Source organism: Heterocephalus glaber, unplaced genomic scaffold, assembly GCF_053883595.1.
Source record: "Heterocephalus glaber isolate CG9 unplaced genomic scaffold, H.glaber_assembly_v1.0 deba00001463, whole genome shotgun sequence".
Lineage (NCBI taxonomy): Eukaryota > Metazoa > Chordata > Mammalia > Rodentia > Bathyergidae > Heterocephalus > Heterocephalus glaber.
This window is the reverse complement of record NW_028258310.1, coordinates 10,808,527-10,829,144: the sequence shown is the minus strand read 5'-3', so window position 1 is coordinate 10,829,144 and position 20,618 is coordinate 10,808,527. Positions and strand designations below refer to the sequence as shown.

Genomic DNA, 20,618 nt, shown 5'->3' with positions numbered 1-20,618 from the left:
GGTAGTGGACCTTGGCATCATCCACATGATGCTATTTTTATGTGGATGCAGAATTGCAAGTTGTGGAGTCAGGAAGGCTTCCATCCAAATTTCCATCCAGAAGAAGGCCTGGGAGGCCAGGCAGTATACTCCTGAAAGGGCAGTGTGTGAAGTTGTGAGAGTGAAGCTGAAATTGCACTGAAGACCCCAGAATGTTGAAAAATCCAGGAATGTGGAATATCTGAGGAAAGCCACAAAGAGTGAGCAAAGACAACCCAAGAGAATAGCCTTGAGGGCTACATCCACCAGAAATGCACAACCAAGCCCTTTGGAGAGTATATCCCACCACAACTTGCTCTGGGTGCTGGACATGGAACTACAGGATTTAATGTTTACCCCGCTGGGTTGCTTTGGTCTCATTCCTTTTTATGCCCCTATTCTCTCTTTTGGAATGGAAATGTTTACCTTGTGCCTTTGTATGTTGGAAATATTTAACCTTTTTTTTTTTTTTTTTCATTTTTACAGGGACTCACGGCTGAAATCTCAGAGAAAACTTTGGACTTGAACTTTTCAGCAATGCTGGAACTGTGAGGACTTTGGCAACTCTTAGACATGGACTAGAAAATGCATTTTGCATAAAGGGATGTGCATGAGTCTTTTGGGTGCCAGGGAGGAATATTTAGATGTCCCCCAAACCCTCATGCACTCATAGGTGGGGGTTTGGGAAGGTGGTTGGATCATGGGTGCATGATAGTCAGTGCATTAGTCCACTGATGGGTTTATAGTTAAATGGTATATTTGGGAGGCAAACCCTGGTGGGAGGAGGTGGGTCAGTGGGAGAGTATCCTAGAAGGATCTCCCTTCCTTCTCCTTTGATCATTTTCCGCGTCCTATCTGCCATGCCATGAGCTATTTCTCCTCTGCCATGCCTTGGAGCCAGCCAAATATGAACTAAAATCTCTACAAACTGTGAGCCAAAATAAACTTTTCCTCTTTAAGTTGTGGATGTCAGGTATTGTGGCTCAGCAATGGGAAAGTAACTAAGACAGGCTGACTTGTTCTAAAAGGGTCCTGAGATGCCATGTGTGAAGAGGCTTCAGCTCTGGCCTGGTTGGGATGGGGGAAGGAGTAAAAGCAAGCAGAAAACCATGAGATAGAGGGACAAAGACAGAGAGAAACATAAGAGATGCAGATTGCATGCACACAGTGATAGACCACTTGCTTAGCATGCACAAGGTCCTGGGTTCAATCTCCAGCACCACAAATAAAATAAGAAAACATACAGGAAGAGATTCTTTAACAGTTTTTTCTTCTAAACTAGGACCCAATTATCTTATTCCCCACTCTGCCAACACAGAAAAGATAATATCACAGCTGGTATCTCTCTGTGTCACTTACTAATATTTATATGTCTTTTCTAGGTTTCTACAACCTTAATTTGAGCAACTCCCTGAGGTGAACAATGCAGAAATTATCTGAGAAAGCATATGGAGGGTCACAGAATCCAGCAACATGCTCAAGATTGCACAGAAAATTAATGCCCAATCTGGGAAGAAGGATCAAGACTCCTGACCTGTGGGATTTAGGGTGTAACTCAAAGGTAGAATACTTGCCTAGCATGTGTGAAGCCCTGGATTTGATCTCCAGCACTGAAAAAAAAGACTGATTCCCGGTACAATGTGAGGCTCCTATAAACCATGTCCAGTAACAAAGGGGATAGTATGGTGATTGAAGCACATGTATATTAAGTGACCTTTCCAAAGTCACAAAAATTTATAAGTGACAGTACTGGTGGTAAAGTAAACAATTCAACAGGAAGAGATAACAATTGTAAATATATATGCACCAAATGCCAGTGCACCAAATTTCATAAAACAAATAGTACTAGATATGAGAGGTTAGATAAACATCAATGCAATCATAGCTGGGAACTTTAATACCCTACCCTTACAAATAGACAGGTGAGCCAGACAGAAAATTCAACAAAGACATATTAAAATTGACACACTATCAAACAAATGGACTTAACAGATATTTACAGAGTGTTTCATCCAACAACAACAGAATATACATTTTTCTCAGCAGCACACAGAACTTTCTCCACAAAGAACACATTAAGCATATTTAACACATTCATGATGGTGCCATAATTTGTATGTCTCACTGCTGGGCAGCTTGAAACACTGAAGGTATGTGCATGACTGTCCCACACATGACTGTACTACTTCTACCACCAGTGGTACAAGCTGCCTGATGGGACAGTCACCAGTGGTTCAAGCCAGCTGGAATGTGTTAAATAAATACAAAACAATTGCAATAATCTTTGCCATACTGTTGGACCATAATGGAATGAAACTAGAAATCAACAGCAAAAGAAACCAGGAAAACTATGCAAACACATGGAGATTAAATAGTACCCTCTTGAATAGTCAGTGAGCCAGAAAAATCAAGGAAGAAATTGGAAAGTTCCTAGAACCAAACAGGAATGGCAGCACAATATACTAAAACCTATGGAACACAATGAAAGCAATTCTAAAAGGGATGCTTATAGCTGCGAATGACCACATTGGAAAAATAGAGCAATCCCATATAAATAACCCAATGATGCATCTCAGGGTCCTAGAAAAACAAGAGTAATCCACATAAAAACTTGTAGAAGTAAAGAAATGATAAAACCAAAGCAGAAATTAACAAAATTAAGACAAAAAAAAAAAAAGTCAGGCATGGTGGCACATGCCTATAATCCCAGCACATGGAAGTTGAGGCAAGAGGATTGCTATGAGTTCAAAGCCAACTTGGGCTACACAGGGAGTTTGAGGCCAGTCTGAACTGCATAGTGAGAACCTGTCTCAAACAAAGCAAAGTAAAGCAAAGCAAAACAAAACAAAACCAACATTAAAAAAAATACAGAGGAGCAATGAACCAAAGATTTGGTTTTTTGAAAGGTTATACAAGATTGATGAACCATTAGCAAAAGTTGCCAAAGAAGGAAAGGAAAGACTCATCAATTCAACTAGAAATGAAAAAGGCAGGGCCAGGGATTTAACTCAGTGGTGCTGCCTTGCAAGCTGAAGGTCCCGAGTTTAATCCCCAGTACCAAAAAAGAAATGAAAAAGGCAGATCTGGGCATGGTGGTGCATACCTGTTATCCCAGCACTCAGGAGGCGGAGGCAGGAGGATTGCTGTGAGTTTGAGGCCAGCCTGGCCTGCATAGTGAGTTCAAGGCCAGGCTGAACTACATAGAGAGACCCTGTCTGACAAAAAAGAAAAAAGAAAAAGAAAAGAAAAGAGCAAAATCAGAACAGACACTGCCAGAATCCATAGGACAATAAGTAACTACTTCAAAAACCTTCATTCCAAAAAATAAGAGCATCTAGAAGAAATTATTAAGTTCCTAGACACCTATGAATTACCAAAACTGACCAAAGATATAAAAACCCTGAAAAGACCAAAAGTAGGCAATGAAAGAGAAGCAGTAATTAAAACACTACCAACTAAGAAAACCCCAGGACTCAATGGATCCAACACTGACTTTTACCACATCTTCAAGGAAGAGCTAACACCTTTCAAACTCTTTTATGAAACTGAAAGGGAAGGAGCTCTGCTAAACTTATTCCTTGAAGCTAGTGTTACACTGATAACAAAATTAGACAGGGAATCGACAACAAAAAAGTAAAACTACAGGCCAATCACCTTAAAGAACACAGATGCAAAAACTTTCAACAAGATTCTGGCAAACAGAATGCAACAAATCATTAAAAAGATGATAGATCATGACCAAGTTGGCTTCATCCCAGAGATGAAAAATCAACATACATAAATCAATAAGTGTAATACACCATATGAACAAAAGTAAGGATAGAAATCATGCGATCATCTCAATAAATGCAGAAAAGCCTTTTATAAAATTGAACATCTGTTCAAGATAAAACCCTGACAAAAAATAGGTAGAGAGATCTTATCTTAAATTGATAAAAATCATTTATGACAAACCTACTGCCAACATAATAGTAAATGGGAAAAAGCTGAAAGCATTCCTTCTAAAATCAAGAACAAGAGTATCTATTTTTACCACTCCTGTTCAATATAGTACTTGAAACTTTAACCAGAGCAACCAAGGAAGAGAAAAATTAAAAGAGATTCAAATAGGAAAGGAAGACTTCAAACTATCCTTATTTGCAGATTATGTGATCCTTTACATGGAAGATCTCAAAAACACTTGACCAGAAAACTCTTAAAACTAATAAATTCAGGGCCGGGAATTTAGCTCAGTGGTGCCTCTTAAGCACAAGATCCTGAGTTCGATCCCCAATACCCAAACAACAACAACAACAACAACAACAACAACAACAAAACAAATAAATTCAGCAAAGTGTCAGGATACACCAACAACAAACTCACCAAGAAATAAATCAGGAAAATAATCCTGTTCACAATAGCTTCAAAAAAATTAAATATCTAGGAATTTATCTAATGAAGGAAGTAAGAAACCTGTAATGAAAACTATTGTGCTCTGGAAAAAGATACTGGAGTAGACACTAAGAAATGGAAAGACATCCCTAGTTCTTGGATAGGCAGAACCAGTATTGTCAAAATGGCTTTATTACCAAAAATGATATATAGATTTAATGCAACTCTAATAAAATTACCATCAGCATTTTTCACAGAATTAGAAAAGTCAATTCTAAAATGTATGTGGAATCAGAAAAGACCCAGAATATCCAAAGCTATACTGAGCAACAAGAGCAAAGCGGGAAACATCACAAGCTCATATTTCAAATTCTATTACAAAGCTACAGTAGTAAAAACAACATGGTAGTGGCACAAAAACAAACATGTGCCAGGGATTTAGCTCAGTGGTTCCGGCGCCTGCCTTGCAAGTGAAAGGACCTGAGTTTGATCCCCAGTACCAAACAAACAAACAAACAAACATGTAGACCAATGGAATAGAATAGAGGATGCAGAAACAACCCCATGCACCTTCAGCCATATGATTTTTGGCCAAAGGGCCAATAAGATATCCTGGAGAAAAGATGGCCTCTTTAACAAATGATACCAGGAAAACAAGTAATCCACCTGTGGAAGAATAAATCTAGATCCATATCTCTTACCTTGTACTAAAATCAAGTCAAAATGGATTAAAGACCTAGATAATTGAAGCCATATAATCTCTTGAAGACATAGCCCTGGCAGGGACTTCCTGAATAGAACTCCAACTTCACAATATAAAATACCTGGAATCACAAATGAGATTATACAAAATTTAAAAGCTTCTGCACAACAAAGTAAACAACCAACAGAGTGAAGAGACAACACATAGAATGGGAAAACATTTTGCCAACTACTCTTCAAACAGAAGACAAATATTTTGAATATATAAAGAACTAAAAAAATTTAGGACTCTAAAAAGAAAATACCCAATAAAAAATTGCAAATTATAATTGAATACACACTTTTTGGAAGAAGTACAAATGGCCAATAAGTACCTGGAAAAATGTTCAGCATCTTTTACCATTAGAAAAATGCAAATCAAATAACACTGAGATTCCATTTTAATTCAGTAAGAATGACTATTATCAAGGACTCAAGAAAAACAACAAATTTCTGGTGAAGTTGTAGGAAAAAAGGAACACTTCTACTTTGTTAGTAGGAATGTAAATGAGTTCAACCACTATGCAAATCAGTATGGTGATTCCTCAAAAAGCTAAAACTAGAAATTACATTTGATCCAGCTATTGGCCTTCCAGCTATCGTTCAAAAAGAGTTAAAGACATTGCATTAGAGTGGTAAATGCATACCCAAGTTTACAGCAGCACAATTCATAACAGCGAAATTGTAGAAGTGGCCTATATGCCCATCAACAGATGAATGGGTACAGAAAATGTGATACATACATAATGGAGTGCAACTCAGCCATAAAGAAGGATAAATCAGAGTCATTTGTAGGAAAATAGTTGGATCTTAAGACCATAATACCAAGTAAAATGAAAGAAAGTTAAATGTCACATGGTTTCTATTTTTTATTATTTTATATTTATTTATTTTGGTTTTTTTTTGAGACAGAGTCTCATTGTACAGTTTAGGCTAGCTTTGAACTCACTATGTAGCCCAGGCTGGCCTCAAACTTGTGGTGATCTTCCTGCCTGAGACTCCACCAGACTCAAATATCACATGGTTTCTCTAATATGAGTGACCCATAATGTAAATAATTTAAAAAGCAAAATAAAAAGAGGTGGTAGGAAACAGGGAGGTGGATTCTGTGGAGATGGGAAGCAGATTTGGGTAAAGATGGAGAGAGCACAGTGTGGGTGACCAAGGTTTCTAGGGTATATGTACCAACTCCCCAAGATGAATATGGTTATTATGTGTCACAAATATACACCAATAAAAAAGGAACAGATAAGGATTTGAACCTGAGTGGTTCCATGCTTACACCTGTGCAAAGGTTAGCCAGCTTTTTCTGTAGTGGGCAATGCATTTTAGACATTGAGTGCCACACAGAAAGGGTTCGTTTCCTCTCTTTTCATCAGTAAGTGAGCCCCTGAAGTCAGTCTCTTTCTCTCTCTCTCTCTCTCTCTCTCTCTCTCTCTCTCTCTCTCTCTCTCCTTTCAATATTGGGGATTGAACACAGTACCTTCATAGTGAGCTACATCCTCAGCCGTTGTGAATTTTGATTTTGACACAGTGCCTCATTAAGTTACTAGGTTTCCCAGGCTGGGCTCAAACTTGTGACCCTTGGTGTGTACCACCATATCTGGCATGGAGTTCCTCTGGACAAGGAACAAACGGTGACATCATCTATCTGAATTTGAGCAAAGCAGTGAACAAGCACTGACATATTTGTCATCATGATGGAAAAGTGTGAGATGGATTCAAGGCTGATATGTGGATTGCAGCCAGTAGGAGATGGGGCCCCACAGGATCCTGGTGGATGGGTTTTCATGTAGGAGGATGCTATGTCATATGACATCTTATCACTAAAGTTGACTTGAGCTTGACTTGATGACTTGAGCTCCCTTTCACCACTCGTGAGAATGACCTTCTTCCCTCCACGAGATCCTCTCTCCCAGAATAACTCTTGAGAAGTTATTTAGCCCAAAGGGACAGTTTGGTTCCCATATCTGAAAGCAAAACCCTAGCTAGAAGCCTGATCACTAGATACCCTGCCATGCTTGGCACTGCCACACGAGGGCTGTGTGGAGACAGGCAGCTTGGTTGCCGAGAGACAGGAGCCTGGAAACACAGCTGCCAGTGCCTAAGCCTGGGTTGCACTGCCTACACGCTGCAGAAAGCACTTTATAGATCAAGGCATATTCCATTTGGCTGGTCCTGCGTTTGTTCTCAGAATGCTTCATGAAAAGAAATAATCTCTCCCACAGCCATTGTCACTCCATGACACATAGTGCTAAACCTACACACACTCAGATACAAGGGCATCTCCCCAAGTTCAGCAACAGTGTTTTGGGTGCTAAGTCTGGACCTGTCTCCAGATTCAGTTCTATGTGGTCCCTAGAAGCAGCAGCCTGCTGGGCTCTTCTTGCCCTTTCTTGGTGTGCTACTGGGTAGCTTTTAGATTGGGGCTATCTAGCATCCATCACTTCTCCTGAAGACACCTCCATTCCATGAAGGGAAACTGCCTCTCCCCACTGTCCTCCACCTCACTACTGGCCTCCTCCCCTTGAAATTAGATAGATCAGATCCTTTCTTTCTCCTCTCTTGGGAGTCAGTGGGAGACATGTGCTCAAGACTTTGACTCTGGTGGGGACAAGGGGATGGTTCTGGTCAGTGTCCAGTAGTACTACTGGCAGTAGCAGTTGTGGAGCGGCCATTTAGAGCTCTTGGTCTATATCCCTGTCACCAGCAATCACTGCTTTCCTGCTTCCTGGGCCTTCGGGATAACCTCAATCCCTGTATCCTACACCTGCTCCTGTAGCCTGTCATCATTGTGGGAGCTTCTAGTCTTCATGCCAACCCCTCCTCTTCAGTTTCTGTTGTTTCACCAAGGCTGCTGTCTGACAACCACCAGAAATGGAAGGGCTTGCTCCCTCTTACTCCAAGACTTGCCCCCAGCTCTTCCCCAGGAGGACAGCTTGGGTCCTTTAAGGAAAGTCTCCGCCTTACCTCTTATACATCTTCACAGGAAGAACAAGCTAAAATAATGTACAACCAAAATGTTGGCTATTAGTTCAGTGGTAAGGTGACTGGAAACTTTCATTTTGTTCATCTGTATCCCCTGAAAAAAAATCTTTCCCATGTCCATATACTCCATTATGACTAAAAATGCCAGCATTTGTGAGTTTTTTAAATTGCAACTAGAGAAACTACAGACATGGAGAAAGGACAATAAGCCCTTTCCATGCAGAACAAGCAAGCCCTGCCCTGCAGTCTGTCCTTGAGGAGACTTGGTGGTAGTTGGCAGTGCCTACTGGCTGCTATCACCCACTGGCATGGGTGTATTTATTGACAGAGCCAAAGACTGAAGTCCCACTTGGCTCTGTTGTGTGCATGACTCAGGGTAAGTCCTTGCCCCCTTGAGCCCCATTGTTCCCACATAACCAAGGAGGGATGGGACAAAGTGACCTCTGAGAGTTGTGCTGCTCAGTCCTGGGCCTGATGGAAGCAGTGCCCAGGACAGAATCTGGAATCACATTGGCTGCGTGGGGAGGTACTGTGAGATCCCACATGATCAGCTCTCTCCGAGCTGCACACAAAAATATCCTCCTGTTAAGCTTAAGCAAAAAGAGAATTTATGGGCCGGGATTTAGCTCAGTGGTTCCGCCTCTTGGCTCGCAAGCACAAGGACCCAAGTTCCATCCCCAGTACCAAAAAAAAAAGAAAAAAAGAGAATTTATTGGCTCATGTAATTGAAAACTTTAGATCTAGATTCAGGTTTGACTAGGTCCAGAGAATAAAAAGGAGTCATCAGGGCTCCATCTGTGTTCGTCTCCACCTCTGTTTTCCTTGGCCTGATCCTCTGACCAGGGTTCTAGCAAAAGTCCCAGCGCAGACTCTCCCTGACTAGGCTGACTCCATCCCTCAGGGGAGCCAGGTGTGGCTTCTGCTGTTTGGCCGCACTTGGTCATGCTCCCGCCCTGCAGTTGGGTGGCAGGTGAGGGTCACATTCTGTAGCTGGAGTTGAGCAGGGATGACTGCTTCACAGCACACTAGGAGCTGTCACAGAAGCAAGAAGATGCTGAGAATAAAAGCTGCAAGCCCCTCGGGTCCATCAGGGGCTCTCCAGGTGTGGTCCCTGGCTCAGCATTGTTGCTACCACAAGGGAGCTGGCTAGAAAGGTGGATTCGTGCCTGGCCCTGCAGTGGGTCTGGTGCAAGCTAAAGCAGACGCACACCAGTGGCTCTCACCCAGCTGAGGCAGGGTCAAATGGGGAGTGTTTAAGACACCTGCCTGCACCCCTCTCTTAACCAATTCTGTCAGGAAAAGCAGGGCCTGGGGTCCCGTCATTGGCATTTTAAAAAGTGTTTCCCCCAAGTGATTTTAATGGAAGCCCAAGTTGAAGGAACCACTGTTCCCATCAGCAATTTCTGTTTTCCCAAGTGGCACTGAACAGGGATGGGGCAGTCCCTCTGATGAGAACAGCACCTTTTAAATGAGTGACTCAGGAGGTAGCAACTCTAGCCAAGCCAAATGTAAAGGGGCACAGCTGGGGAGAGCACCTACCCACTCTGTGGGGTTTGAACCTGGCATTTCCTGCTTAGGATGAGCTAATATTTACACCCTCCCTGCTGATTCACCCAAGAGAAGAACTAAACAATAGCCACAATTGTTTAAATATGTTCCAAAAATGTCACCTATGTATTTATTTCATTTAAGCCAGATATGACCTTGTCAACAGGGTACTATTAAACAGGAATATAATCTGCGAGGCAGGTAATAATTGAGAAGAAATATTAACTGCAAAGTAGGTAATATTAAGTAGGTAAACAACCTGTGAGTTACAAAATGATAAGTAGGAATAAACCTGTGAGGTAGGTAATACAAAGCAGGAATATAACTGGTGAAAAATAATAGTAAGAAGGAATCTAACATGTGAGATAGGCATTATTAAATAGGAAAACAATTTGTAAATTAGGTAACATTAATAGGACTGAAACTTGTGAAGTCTGTATTAATAAGTAGGAAAACAACTTGTGAGTTAGGTAACATTAAATAGGAATATCACCTAGGTAATACTAAGTAGCAAAATAACCTGTGAGGTAGGTGACATTAAATAGAAATATAACTCATGAGGTAGATAAAATTATAGAGAAACATAACCTGGGAAATGGGTAAAATTAATTGGGAATATAACCTGTGAGACAGGTAACACAAATAGGAACAATATTAATGAGGTAGGTAACATTACATAGGACAGGAGGCTGGAGTGTAGCTCTTTGGTAGAGCACTTGGCTTCAAGAGAGAGGCCCTGAGTTCAATCTACAGTAGCAAAAGATAAAATAGAAAAGAAATAGGAATTTAATCCTATGATGTATATTAATAGGAATATAGCCTGTGATGTAGGAAATACTGGGTAGGAATATAGCCTGTAATTTAAGTAATATTAAATAAGAATACAACCTGTAAATGTCATTATATTGTATAAAACGTACCAATAAAATAAAATTTAAAAAATATAACTAAAAAGAAGATAACCTGTAAGGTAGATAAAAATTTAAAAGGAAAATAATTTGCTCAGTCAGTAATTTTTTTTTTTTGGTACCGGGGATTGAACTCGGGTCCTTCTGCTTGTGAGGCAGGCGGTGGAACCACTGAGCTAAATCCCTGGCTCTCAGTTAGTAATATTAAGTAGAAAAATAACCTGTAAGGTAAGTAATATTATAGTTGGGTAAATTAAAATAGGCATAGAACCTGAAAAAAACCTGTGATGTTAGTCAAATTAAGTAGTAATGTAACTTATGAAGTAGATCAAATTAAATAGGAAGACAGCTTTGGAGGTAGGAAAGTAACCTGTAGGCAGGAAATTTTAAGTAGGAGAATATCTATGAGATAGGTAATAATAAGAAGGAAATTACCTGTGAGGTAGGTAATATTGTATAGGAAAATAACTTGTGATGTAGGTAATGTGAGTAGGAATATAACCTGTGAAGTAGTCACTGTTATCCAGGAATATAACTGTGAGGAAGCTAATGTTAACCAGGAATATAACTGTGAGATGGTGATATTAAAGTCAAAGAGGAAGACACAGGGTCAAAGGGTGAATAACTAGACCCAGGTGGCTGAGCTGAGATTTGAATCCAGGGTAGCTGGTTTGAAAATCAGAGCTTTTATTCCCCACTCATGCTGTTTGTAGAGAGGTCTTGTCTGCAGTTAGGGGTAGAGATGCTTAGGGAGAGATTTGGAAATGAATCTTCTGATACAACGTTTTGAGGAAAGAGGGCAGGGCTGGATCAGAGAGCCATCCTTGAGTAGCTTCATGGCCTCGAATGTCACTTGGGTACTGGGTTCTGAGTCTCGCATCCTAAACAATGGGACCACACTCACTGTCCCATAAAGTCTGCCTCAGTTGTTCAATGATGTTATCAGGAAGTTCCCAGCAGCAGAACCTGCTTCCCGGGATCCCAAGGCTGACAGGTGCTATAGTCATTCTGCCCACTTTCTAGCCCAGTCGAGGATTCCTGATTTCTTTTTCAAGGCTTAGAAAACAGCTCATACAGAAGATCTAACACTCACAATTAAATCTGGGAGGGCTAAAAAGACACTGGAGAATATTGCAAAATCTCAGAACATATTTTCATCATTGAAGACTGGGAAAACAAGACTGCAGCTGGGCGTGGTGACGCACACCTGTAGCTCTAGCACTTTGGGGGGTTAAGCAGGATGACCACAAGTTTAAGCCCAGCCTGAACCACTTAGTGACTTGTGGGCCCTGTCTGGAAATTTGAAATTAAAAAAAATTTTTTTTTTTTGGTACTGGGGATTGAACTTGGGACCTTGCGCTTTCGAGGCAGGCGCCTTGGAAATTTGAAATTTTGAAAAGGGGCGAAGATGTAGCTCAGTGCAAAGGCTTGGTTCCATTCACATTTATCAGTCCCTGCTGTCCTCAGCTCTGTGCTGGGGAGCAAGGAATACAAGTGTAGGGGCAGCACCCTGGCTCCAAGAAAGAGAACCATAGGTTGGGGCACAGCCCCACAGTGATCAGGAAGATGGAATTAAAACGAAATGTTTTAGGCATCAACAAGAGTTGAGCAGGCATGGGTGTAGTGAAATGAGCACTTTTTTGTTCATTTTTTGAGAGAGGGTCTCATAGGCAGACTATGCAGCAGTTAAGAAGTATAAAGTAGATCTACATCTAATGACATGGAGAAATTCTCATGATATAGAAGTGAATAAAGCTAATCTCAGAATACATTTAGCTGAAACACTAAACAGAGATAGCTACAAAGTATGTCTTTTCTTTTTTCTTTTTGTTGTTTGTTTCAAGGCGTTATGCATGAATCATGATATGAAAGACTGGCAAATAGCTTTTCTAGCAGAAGGTTGTTCCTCAAGTACTACTCTATACATCTTCCCCCTCATCATTTCCTTTAAATTCATTCTCCAAAACAGCTTTATAAGAGCTCAGCTTTATAAGACTTTAGTCAATGCTGTTGACTACTTAGGAGGAAAGAACCATGGTGGTACAGGCCAGGTGGCACTACCAATATTAGGGAGGATCTGGAGTGAGTCCTAGGAGGCAGGGATCCTGAGGACAAGGAAGAAGGTTCTCTGGTCTCTTTTTCTGGTAATTTTAAATGCTATGGTAAGGGACTATAGCATGTATCATTTATTTTTGCTGTATTAAATTCTTTAATATTCTGCCATAAATACCTGAAAAGAAAAAAAAAGAATACATTTAGCTGAACACACCCACCACAATGAGATACCACCTCATATCTACTAGGATGGTCATTGAAAAATGTTAGATGGAGGCTAGTGTTGTGAGGTACAACATGACAAATCTTGAAAACTTTATGTTAAGAGAAGCCATTCACAAAATACCACATACTGTACAATTCCATTTATGTAAATGTCCAAAATAAGCAAATCCATAAAGACAGAAAGCAGATTAATGATTGTCAAGAGCTGGGAGGGGGCTGGGGATTTAGCTCAGTGGTTCTGCTGTCGCCTTGTAAGTGCAAGGTCCAGAGTTCTATTCCAGGTACCAAAAAAAAAAAAAAAAAAAAGAGCTGGGAGGGGAAAGGGGATTAGGAAGTGATAGCAGAGAATATGGAGTTTCTTTTTACCATTTAATAATCCAAATCATGCACTTAAAATAGATGAGTTATGTGGTAATTTGCTAAAAACACTAAGGTTTCATTTCATTTTATAATAGCAAAAGGAAATCACGTATTTGTCAATAAATGATTAGCCAATGAAATTATGGTAAAATGTACTACCATGGAATAGAATGTAATATTATATCAAAGACAGAAATGAAGAAGTTCTGTATGAACTGGTGTAGCACAATCTCTAAGGCACATGACAAAAATAAGAAAAGCAGGGGCCGGGGATTTAGCTCAGTGGTTTTGCCGCCTGCTGCACAAGTGCAAAGACCTGAGTTCAATCCCCGGTACCAAATAAATAAATAAATAAATAAATAAATAAATAAGAAAAGCAAGGTGCGGAACTGTATATAGCATGCTTACTTTATATACAAAAATGCTAAGACTGGTCAGGTGTACTTGGTTTTTATTTACATAGTCCAGGGGTTGGCAAACTAGTCTGTAGATCAAATCTAGCTCCTGCCTGTCATGGTATAGCCAGTGAGCTAAAAATGGTGTTTAGATTTTTAAACAGTTAAAAAAAAAACACAATGAAAGGAGAATTTGTGGGGCAACCCACTTTTCGGTCCCCCTTCTGTCTTAGAAGGTATCTTTCTCACAATAAATTTTTCCTACTTAAAAAAAAAAAAGAATTAATGGCACATGAAATTAAAATTTTCTCTACATATAAAGTTTTTTTGGCGCCTAGCCACACTCAATCACTTACGCATAGTCTGTGGCTGCTGCTTTCTCAAGACAATAACAGAGTTGATGAGTTGTGACAGATGCCATAAGCCTGCAAAGCCTAAAATATTTACGACCTGGCATTTGCAGGCAAGGTTTGCTGACTCCTGACCTAGCCTCTCTGGAAGGAAAACACTGAACTGTTGCCTCTGGGAGGAGACTGAGCCCCTTTGGATCTATTCAAATAATGTCATCAAAGCAAAAACTATAAATTTCTATATGTAAACATATTAGTGTATATATGTGTGTGTGTGTGTGTGTGTGAAATATTTCAAATTTATACAACAATGGATTAACTGAGGTTACTTTGAGGGAGGAGGCTGGCTAGGGAGAGGGGAGACAAGTAGCTTTGGTAGTAAATACCAGTATACCTTTGGCCTGTTTTACAAGGAGAATCACTTCACATATAACTTGTACAACTACAAATAAAGAATGCATTCATTTTAAAAAAGAAAATTCCAGAATACATTCATAAAAACAGCCTTCATTGTACTTTTAGAGCTGTGCCTTCTTTGAGCTGTGAGATCTGCACAAAGTTCCTGGAGTAGGGGCTACCTAGGCAAGGTCCCTATTCTTATTTAGGGAACGCTTTCTGCTCAGTCCAAGTATACAGATGAAACTGATCCAACCCTGATTGGGTACATGATACAGACCTGGCCAATCAAAATATTCTATTTCTTCTGTCATGTGATTGGTTCAGAAGTGGACGTGTGACCCGAGGTGAGCCAATGAATAGCAGCCTCAGGATTTTTGCTGGAGCTATCAGGAGAAAGGTGCTGTGTTGGTTGGGGCTATCACAGACAGAGGTACACGTAGAGCTGTTGGTGGACCTTTTGCCACAATATAGAGCAAACCAACCTGAGAACAAAGATACACCAGAAAGCAGTAGAGCTGAGTTACAGACTGGTTACTAATGACACTGTTTAAACTAAATTTAGTTGTACCTGGAGTTCTTATCTATCCCTGGCCTTTTCAATAAAAGTCAAAAACTTTCCTTTTTTGCTTAGGCTGGTTTGTATTGGCAGGAGGCAGAACTGCTACACAGGGTTGGCAGAGCCAAGCTTCCATCAGATGGTGAGCATTTCATGGCGATTTCCTTTTCACCACCTTTTCTGTGCACTTACACCCTCTACTACTCTTCCTCTGCTATTGGGTGGCCCAAGGCAGCTGTTTCCCTGACCTGCTGGCTGCCTCTCACCCTCCTGCTGAGTGAGAAGACTGACCTGCCTTGAGATCCATTCCTCTAAATTCCACCCTGTGATTGTCCAGGTCTGAGCTCTGGCATTTCACACACACACACACACACACACACACACACACACACACACACACTCATGCTCGCACCTTTTATGACTGAAATGCAGTCAGAGACCGTTTTTGTTCTTTAACCCTCATAGTCTCACCCAGGCTCTGGGCCAAGCACATTCTACACATAATCTCATCTAATCTTAATAACCATATCAGGAAGGTTTTATGATTATCATTCTCAAGAGATGGGAAGCAGGGTGAGGGATTTAGCTCAGTGGTTCTGCCGCCTGCCTCTCAAGCATAAGGACTGGAGTTCAATCCCCTGTACTGGAAAAAAAAAAAAGAAACGGGAAGCAGTGGCTTCAGAAGATGAGGTCACTGGTCCGAGATGGAAGAGCTAAACACACTCAGGATGAGAGAGGGCTCAGAGTGGGCCACAGGAGGGGTCTGTGTTCTGATCCCAGGACCATGTTCTGAGCACTGCACCTGTGTGGTCCTGGGTAGCCTCCATTCTGGGACCTCACCACAAAACCCTGAGCCAGGACTGAGCAGGTCTGGGAAGGCACTTGGTTAAATAAATGCCCCAGAGGCACCAGAGGCAAGAAGTCCCCAGGACTTCACCCCGTCAGTAGCCACTATCCCCCCAGCAAGGACTTCAGCCCTAGAAAGGGGTTTGGTGTTGCCAGATCTATTCTTGCAGGTGCTGAAGTTCTCCCCTAGCTAGAGTGATTACAACACTAGACTTCTCTTCCAAAGAAGAAAAAGAGGTGAAGGGCCTGTGAATGAGCAAGTCATGCATGAAAAGAAAACAACAAAAAAGGAATAATTTGGGGTATTGTGGTACATGCATCTAATCCCAACACTCAGGAGGCTGAGGCAGGAGAATCACTGTGAGTTTGAGGACAGCCTGTGATACATAGTGAGTTCAAAGCCACCCTGAGCTAAATAGTGAGACTCTATCTCAAAATACATGCGTACATACATACTTACGGGGGGGGGGGAAAGAGAGAGAGAGAGAGAGAGAGAATTTCATTACATTCTTCAGGGAGTAGGTTATGAGGGTATGAGCTGTTAGGGGTAAGAGTTGTAATCCAGGGCCTGGGAGAAGTAAAATTCTACATAGGCTTTCTTTGTTTTTCCTAGAGAAGGAATGGCTCCCATAGCCTCAATGATGGAGTTCAAAGTCCTTTACAAAGCCTAACACCCAGCATAACCTAGTCTAGCACTGTTGAGGCTGGTTTTCAGCCATGCTGTGCCCTCTATTGGAAATGCTGTCCCTTCCTGTTATGGCTTTTGTCTAAATGTCCCCCCAAAGGCTCATGAACTCATAGGTGGGACTTTTCAGAGCTGGCTGGATCTAGGACATGTGAATATGGATCATGAGTGTGTAATAATTGGATTAGTCAGCTGATTGGATCAGTAGACGTCTCGGTGTGGGTGAATGGATTCATTGAAGACAGAAGCCCACCCTAGGTATGCATGTCACCAACAAATAGGTTTGTAGCCTGAATGCAACAGAAGGGGAAAGAAGGCTTGCTTCTTCCTGCTTCCTGCCTGTCGTGACATAGACTGTTTCTCCTCTGTGATGCCCCTCTGCCATACTGTCCTGCCTTGGAGCCAGATGACTATGGACTGAAACCTTTACAAATTGTTAGCTAAAATAATCCTCTCTTCCTTTAATGTGTTGGTGTTGGGTATTTTGTCCCAGCAATGAGAAAGGTAACTAAGACACTTCCCTTTCTCTCCTTTGCTTGATGAACTTCTACACATCTTTTTGGTCTCTGGGAAGCCAGCTCTGAATACCAAATCTAGATTAGATGCACCCGCTCAGTGCTCTCTTACCTTCTTGTAATGGGTCTGGATCTGAATCCCACCACTCACACTGTATTTATGTGTTGGATTCACACCACTAGACTATACGGTTCCTGAAGGAATGCCCATGTCTGTCTTGTTCTCTATTATATTCTCAGCACCAGACACATGATAACAATTCATTGAATAAATAAATGAATGAATGAAGGTTTAAAGAAACCAAAACAGAAATCCTGGGCAGTTACTTGCAGTAATCATTTTGACCACTAGATGACGCACCATCATGACTTCCCAATTGGGCTGGGCTGGTAGTGGGGGTAAAGTGAAGGATGAGCAGGGTGGTGGAGTGAGACACTAGCGTGCACACGCGCTGGTGGTCTATCACTGAGCTATACTCCTCAGCCCAACAGCCAACTTTTTACAGTACCTACCGAGAATTCTAGGTTACAAGAGTCAACAAAGCAACACTGAAATAAAACTGCTACGCTTACGTCTTGGTGTTATGATTTCTAGTGGATCAGCCTCCTGGTCCTATGATTTTAATTTGGGACCTGCAAAATAACAAATTAATATATGGCATGAATCTGTTTCACTTCCAAATAATGCAACTGAATCATGCCATGAATAAGATGGCAAGCTGGTGGCCAGCTAGTTTGCCTGTTAGCCCCAGCAGTCCCGCACTATTAGAATGATCATGTCATTTGCAGAATGTTTGCCTCTGGAGATAATGAAAACTTCAATTTGACATACATTTGGTGACTTGGAGCCTTTAAGAAGCCAGAAATGAGGGACTGGCCTAATGGGGTTAACTCATGACTCCCCCAATGATGGCCCTGTGACTGTGTTAACTCATTTTGCTTCCTTATCTTCCCAGTGGAGGCAGCGAGACTGCAGGGCTGGCCTGCCAGCAGGAGTTTGAACCTCCTCTTTGTGCATATATTTAACTTGGAACTGGTTCCAGACCAGTAGCCCGGTGGTAACCAGTTACAAAGGCCTCTGACAATCTTGTTTTGCTGGGCTCCCCAGCAATGCCAGTCTTTGCTCATTACAACTTTCGTATCTGAGCGGTTTGGGAATTACTTAGACATGGGCTTATTTGAACCACAATCCTGCCAATATGACAGCCATAAAGAGTGCTTTGTGCCTCCTTGAGCTGTTGACTGAAGGGTGTGGAGGGAAGCAGAAGCTGAATTAGTCACGAGCTGAGCACCAAGGTCGCCCAGAAAGGGTCCTGCAAACAGCCAGGGCTCTCGACAGACCAGGCGGTGCCCCCTTCCTCCTGGGAGCTGTTTTTAGATTTAAAAATAAGCAAAGGACTCAGATAGACATTTCTCCAAAGAAGATATGCAAATGGCCAATAAACACATGAAAAGATGCTTACCTCACTAATCATTAGAGAAATGTAAGTCAAAACTTCAGTTTGATGTCACCTCAAGTCCATTAGGATGGCTTTGGAAGGAATGAGGGGAAGGAATGAAAGAAAGAAAAAGCAGGCCCAAACCCAGAAAAATTGTCCACTATTGGTGGGAATGTAAAATGGTCCAGCTGTGGAAAACAGTGTAGCAGTTCCTGAAAATATTAAAGGTAGAATGAGCGTAAAGTCCAGTAGTAACTCTTCTGGGTGTATACCCAAAAGAATAGGAAATAGTCTTTTTTTTTTTTTTTCCAGTGTGGGGATCAAACTCAGGACCTTGAGGTTATGAGGCAGGCACAAAGCCACTGAGCTAAACCCCAGGCAGGAAATAGTCTTGAAGAGAGTTTTGTTCCTCCATCTTCCTAGCAGCATTATTCATTACAGCTAAAACTTGGAAGCTACATCAGCATCCACTGATGGATGGCTGGATAAGCAAAATGTGATCTATGCCCACAATGGATTCAACCTGAAGAAGAAAGAGGGTTCTGACCAGTGCCACATCAGGGATGAGTCTGGATGACATTATGCTAAGTGAAATAAGCCAGTTACAGTAAGACAAATAATGGATGGTTCCACTTACGTGAGGTGCTTACAGTAGCCAAAGTCATAGGGACAGTGCAATAGTGATTATAAGGGACTTTTTGGAAGGAGAATTAGGGATTATTTTTTAAATGTATAGTGTTATAGTTTTATAAGATAGAGATAGCTATGGAACATTATGAATTATTTAATACTGCTGAACTGTATACTTAAAATGGTTAAGATGGTAAATTTTATGTTATGTACATTTTAGCCCAATTTCTAAAAATTTGGAAAAATGAGTTTAGTACTGAGTTCACCCTTATCGGGTGGGTGGGTGGGAGCAAGAAGTAATGAGACCCAGTCCCTGGCCTTTGAGAGTGGACAGTGTAGTCAGGAAGGCGGTGTTAATAAGCCCAGAAGAGAATGGTGTAGTGCAAGACTCCAAGTACCTCCGGTGTCAGCCAGGGTCCTACGTCCTTTGAGATTAAGTGGAGTTGGCAGGAGCCCCGTCCTTCCTCATTTGGGAAGCCCAATGCCCTCCAAAGGTCCCTGCAAGTCTGCGGGAGCCTCTGTCCTCCCTGTGTCCCCAGACCTCGGGACAGCTCTCCCCAAGGCTGTTTCAATCCCAGGCCCTTTTTTTTTTTTCTTGTTTACCCTGAAAACTTGCTCTCCAGGGATGTGAGTGCAGCCAGCTTTACCCATGGCTTTGTGTGGTCAACAAGGCAAGCAACTGTCACTCAGAGATCTGGCCATCTAGCCTGAGCCCTCCCTTCCTGGACTCTAGCTCTCTGCACATGCTTGGCCCACTTGACCCCAGAGTGCCTTTCCCCACCCCGTCCTGAGACACCCCCCCCCACCCCGAGAAATGTAGTTCTCCTCACTGTGTCCTTTGGACCAATGGAGCCCTCATTTACACTTGTACTACACTCCTGGCACAGGGACTCATTAGTGTGATACACCAAGGAAAGGCATCTGCACTTTGGCTTTATGTTTATTTGTTTTGTTTTGTTTAATTGAAATAGGGTTTTGCTGTGTAGTTCAGTCTGGCGCTGAAGTCATCATGTAGCTCTATCTGGCCTTGAGCTCAAGGGGATCTCCTGCCTCAGATACCCGAGGGCTGGGATTACATGCTTGTGCCACCAGGCCTGACTTGCACTTTGAAGTGTGTACCATGTACAGCTATTATTTATTCCCAAAGAGCAGAAGAGCTTTTCAAAAGAGGCTCTCTTAGTATTTTACCTTTTATTGCAAAGACAAATGGAAAAAGCCTTTGGGGCTTTTATGGTTTTTTTGGTACCGGGGATCGAACTCAGGACCTTGTGCTTGCAAGGCAGAGCCATGGCTCCACTGAGCTAAATCACCGGCCCTGTTTTTGCTTTGTGAGACAGGGTCTCACTATGTAGTTCAGGCCAGCCTTGAACTCACGATGTAGCCCAGACTGGCCTTGAACTCACAGTGATCCCCCTGCTTCAGCCTTCCCAGTGCTGGGATTACAGGTGTACACCACCACACCCAACCGGAAAAGTCTTTGTAATCTTAGTCTGTTGTTTCTCTTTTTCCTACCAGCCTTTCCAAGGAAAGAAATCCTATGGAGAGTTAGGAACGAAATCTTATGGAGACATAGGAACTATGTCTTCCCT

General features: G+C 41.8%; 1 long non-coding RNA gene across 1 annotated transcript; it reads left to right on the top strand.

The window, feature by feature from the left end:
• Nucleotides 1-504: 504 nt before the first annotated feature.
• On the top strand, nt 505-4,326 carry LOC147826664 (uncharacterized). Its single transcript, XR_015438837.1, has 2 exons — nt 505-566; nt 1,401-4,326. It is a non-coding gene; the product is annotated as an uncharacterized LOC147826664 (long non-coding RNA).
• Nucleotides 4,327-20,618: the final 16,292 nt, after the last annotated feature.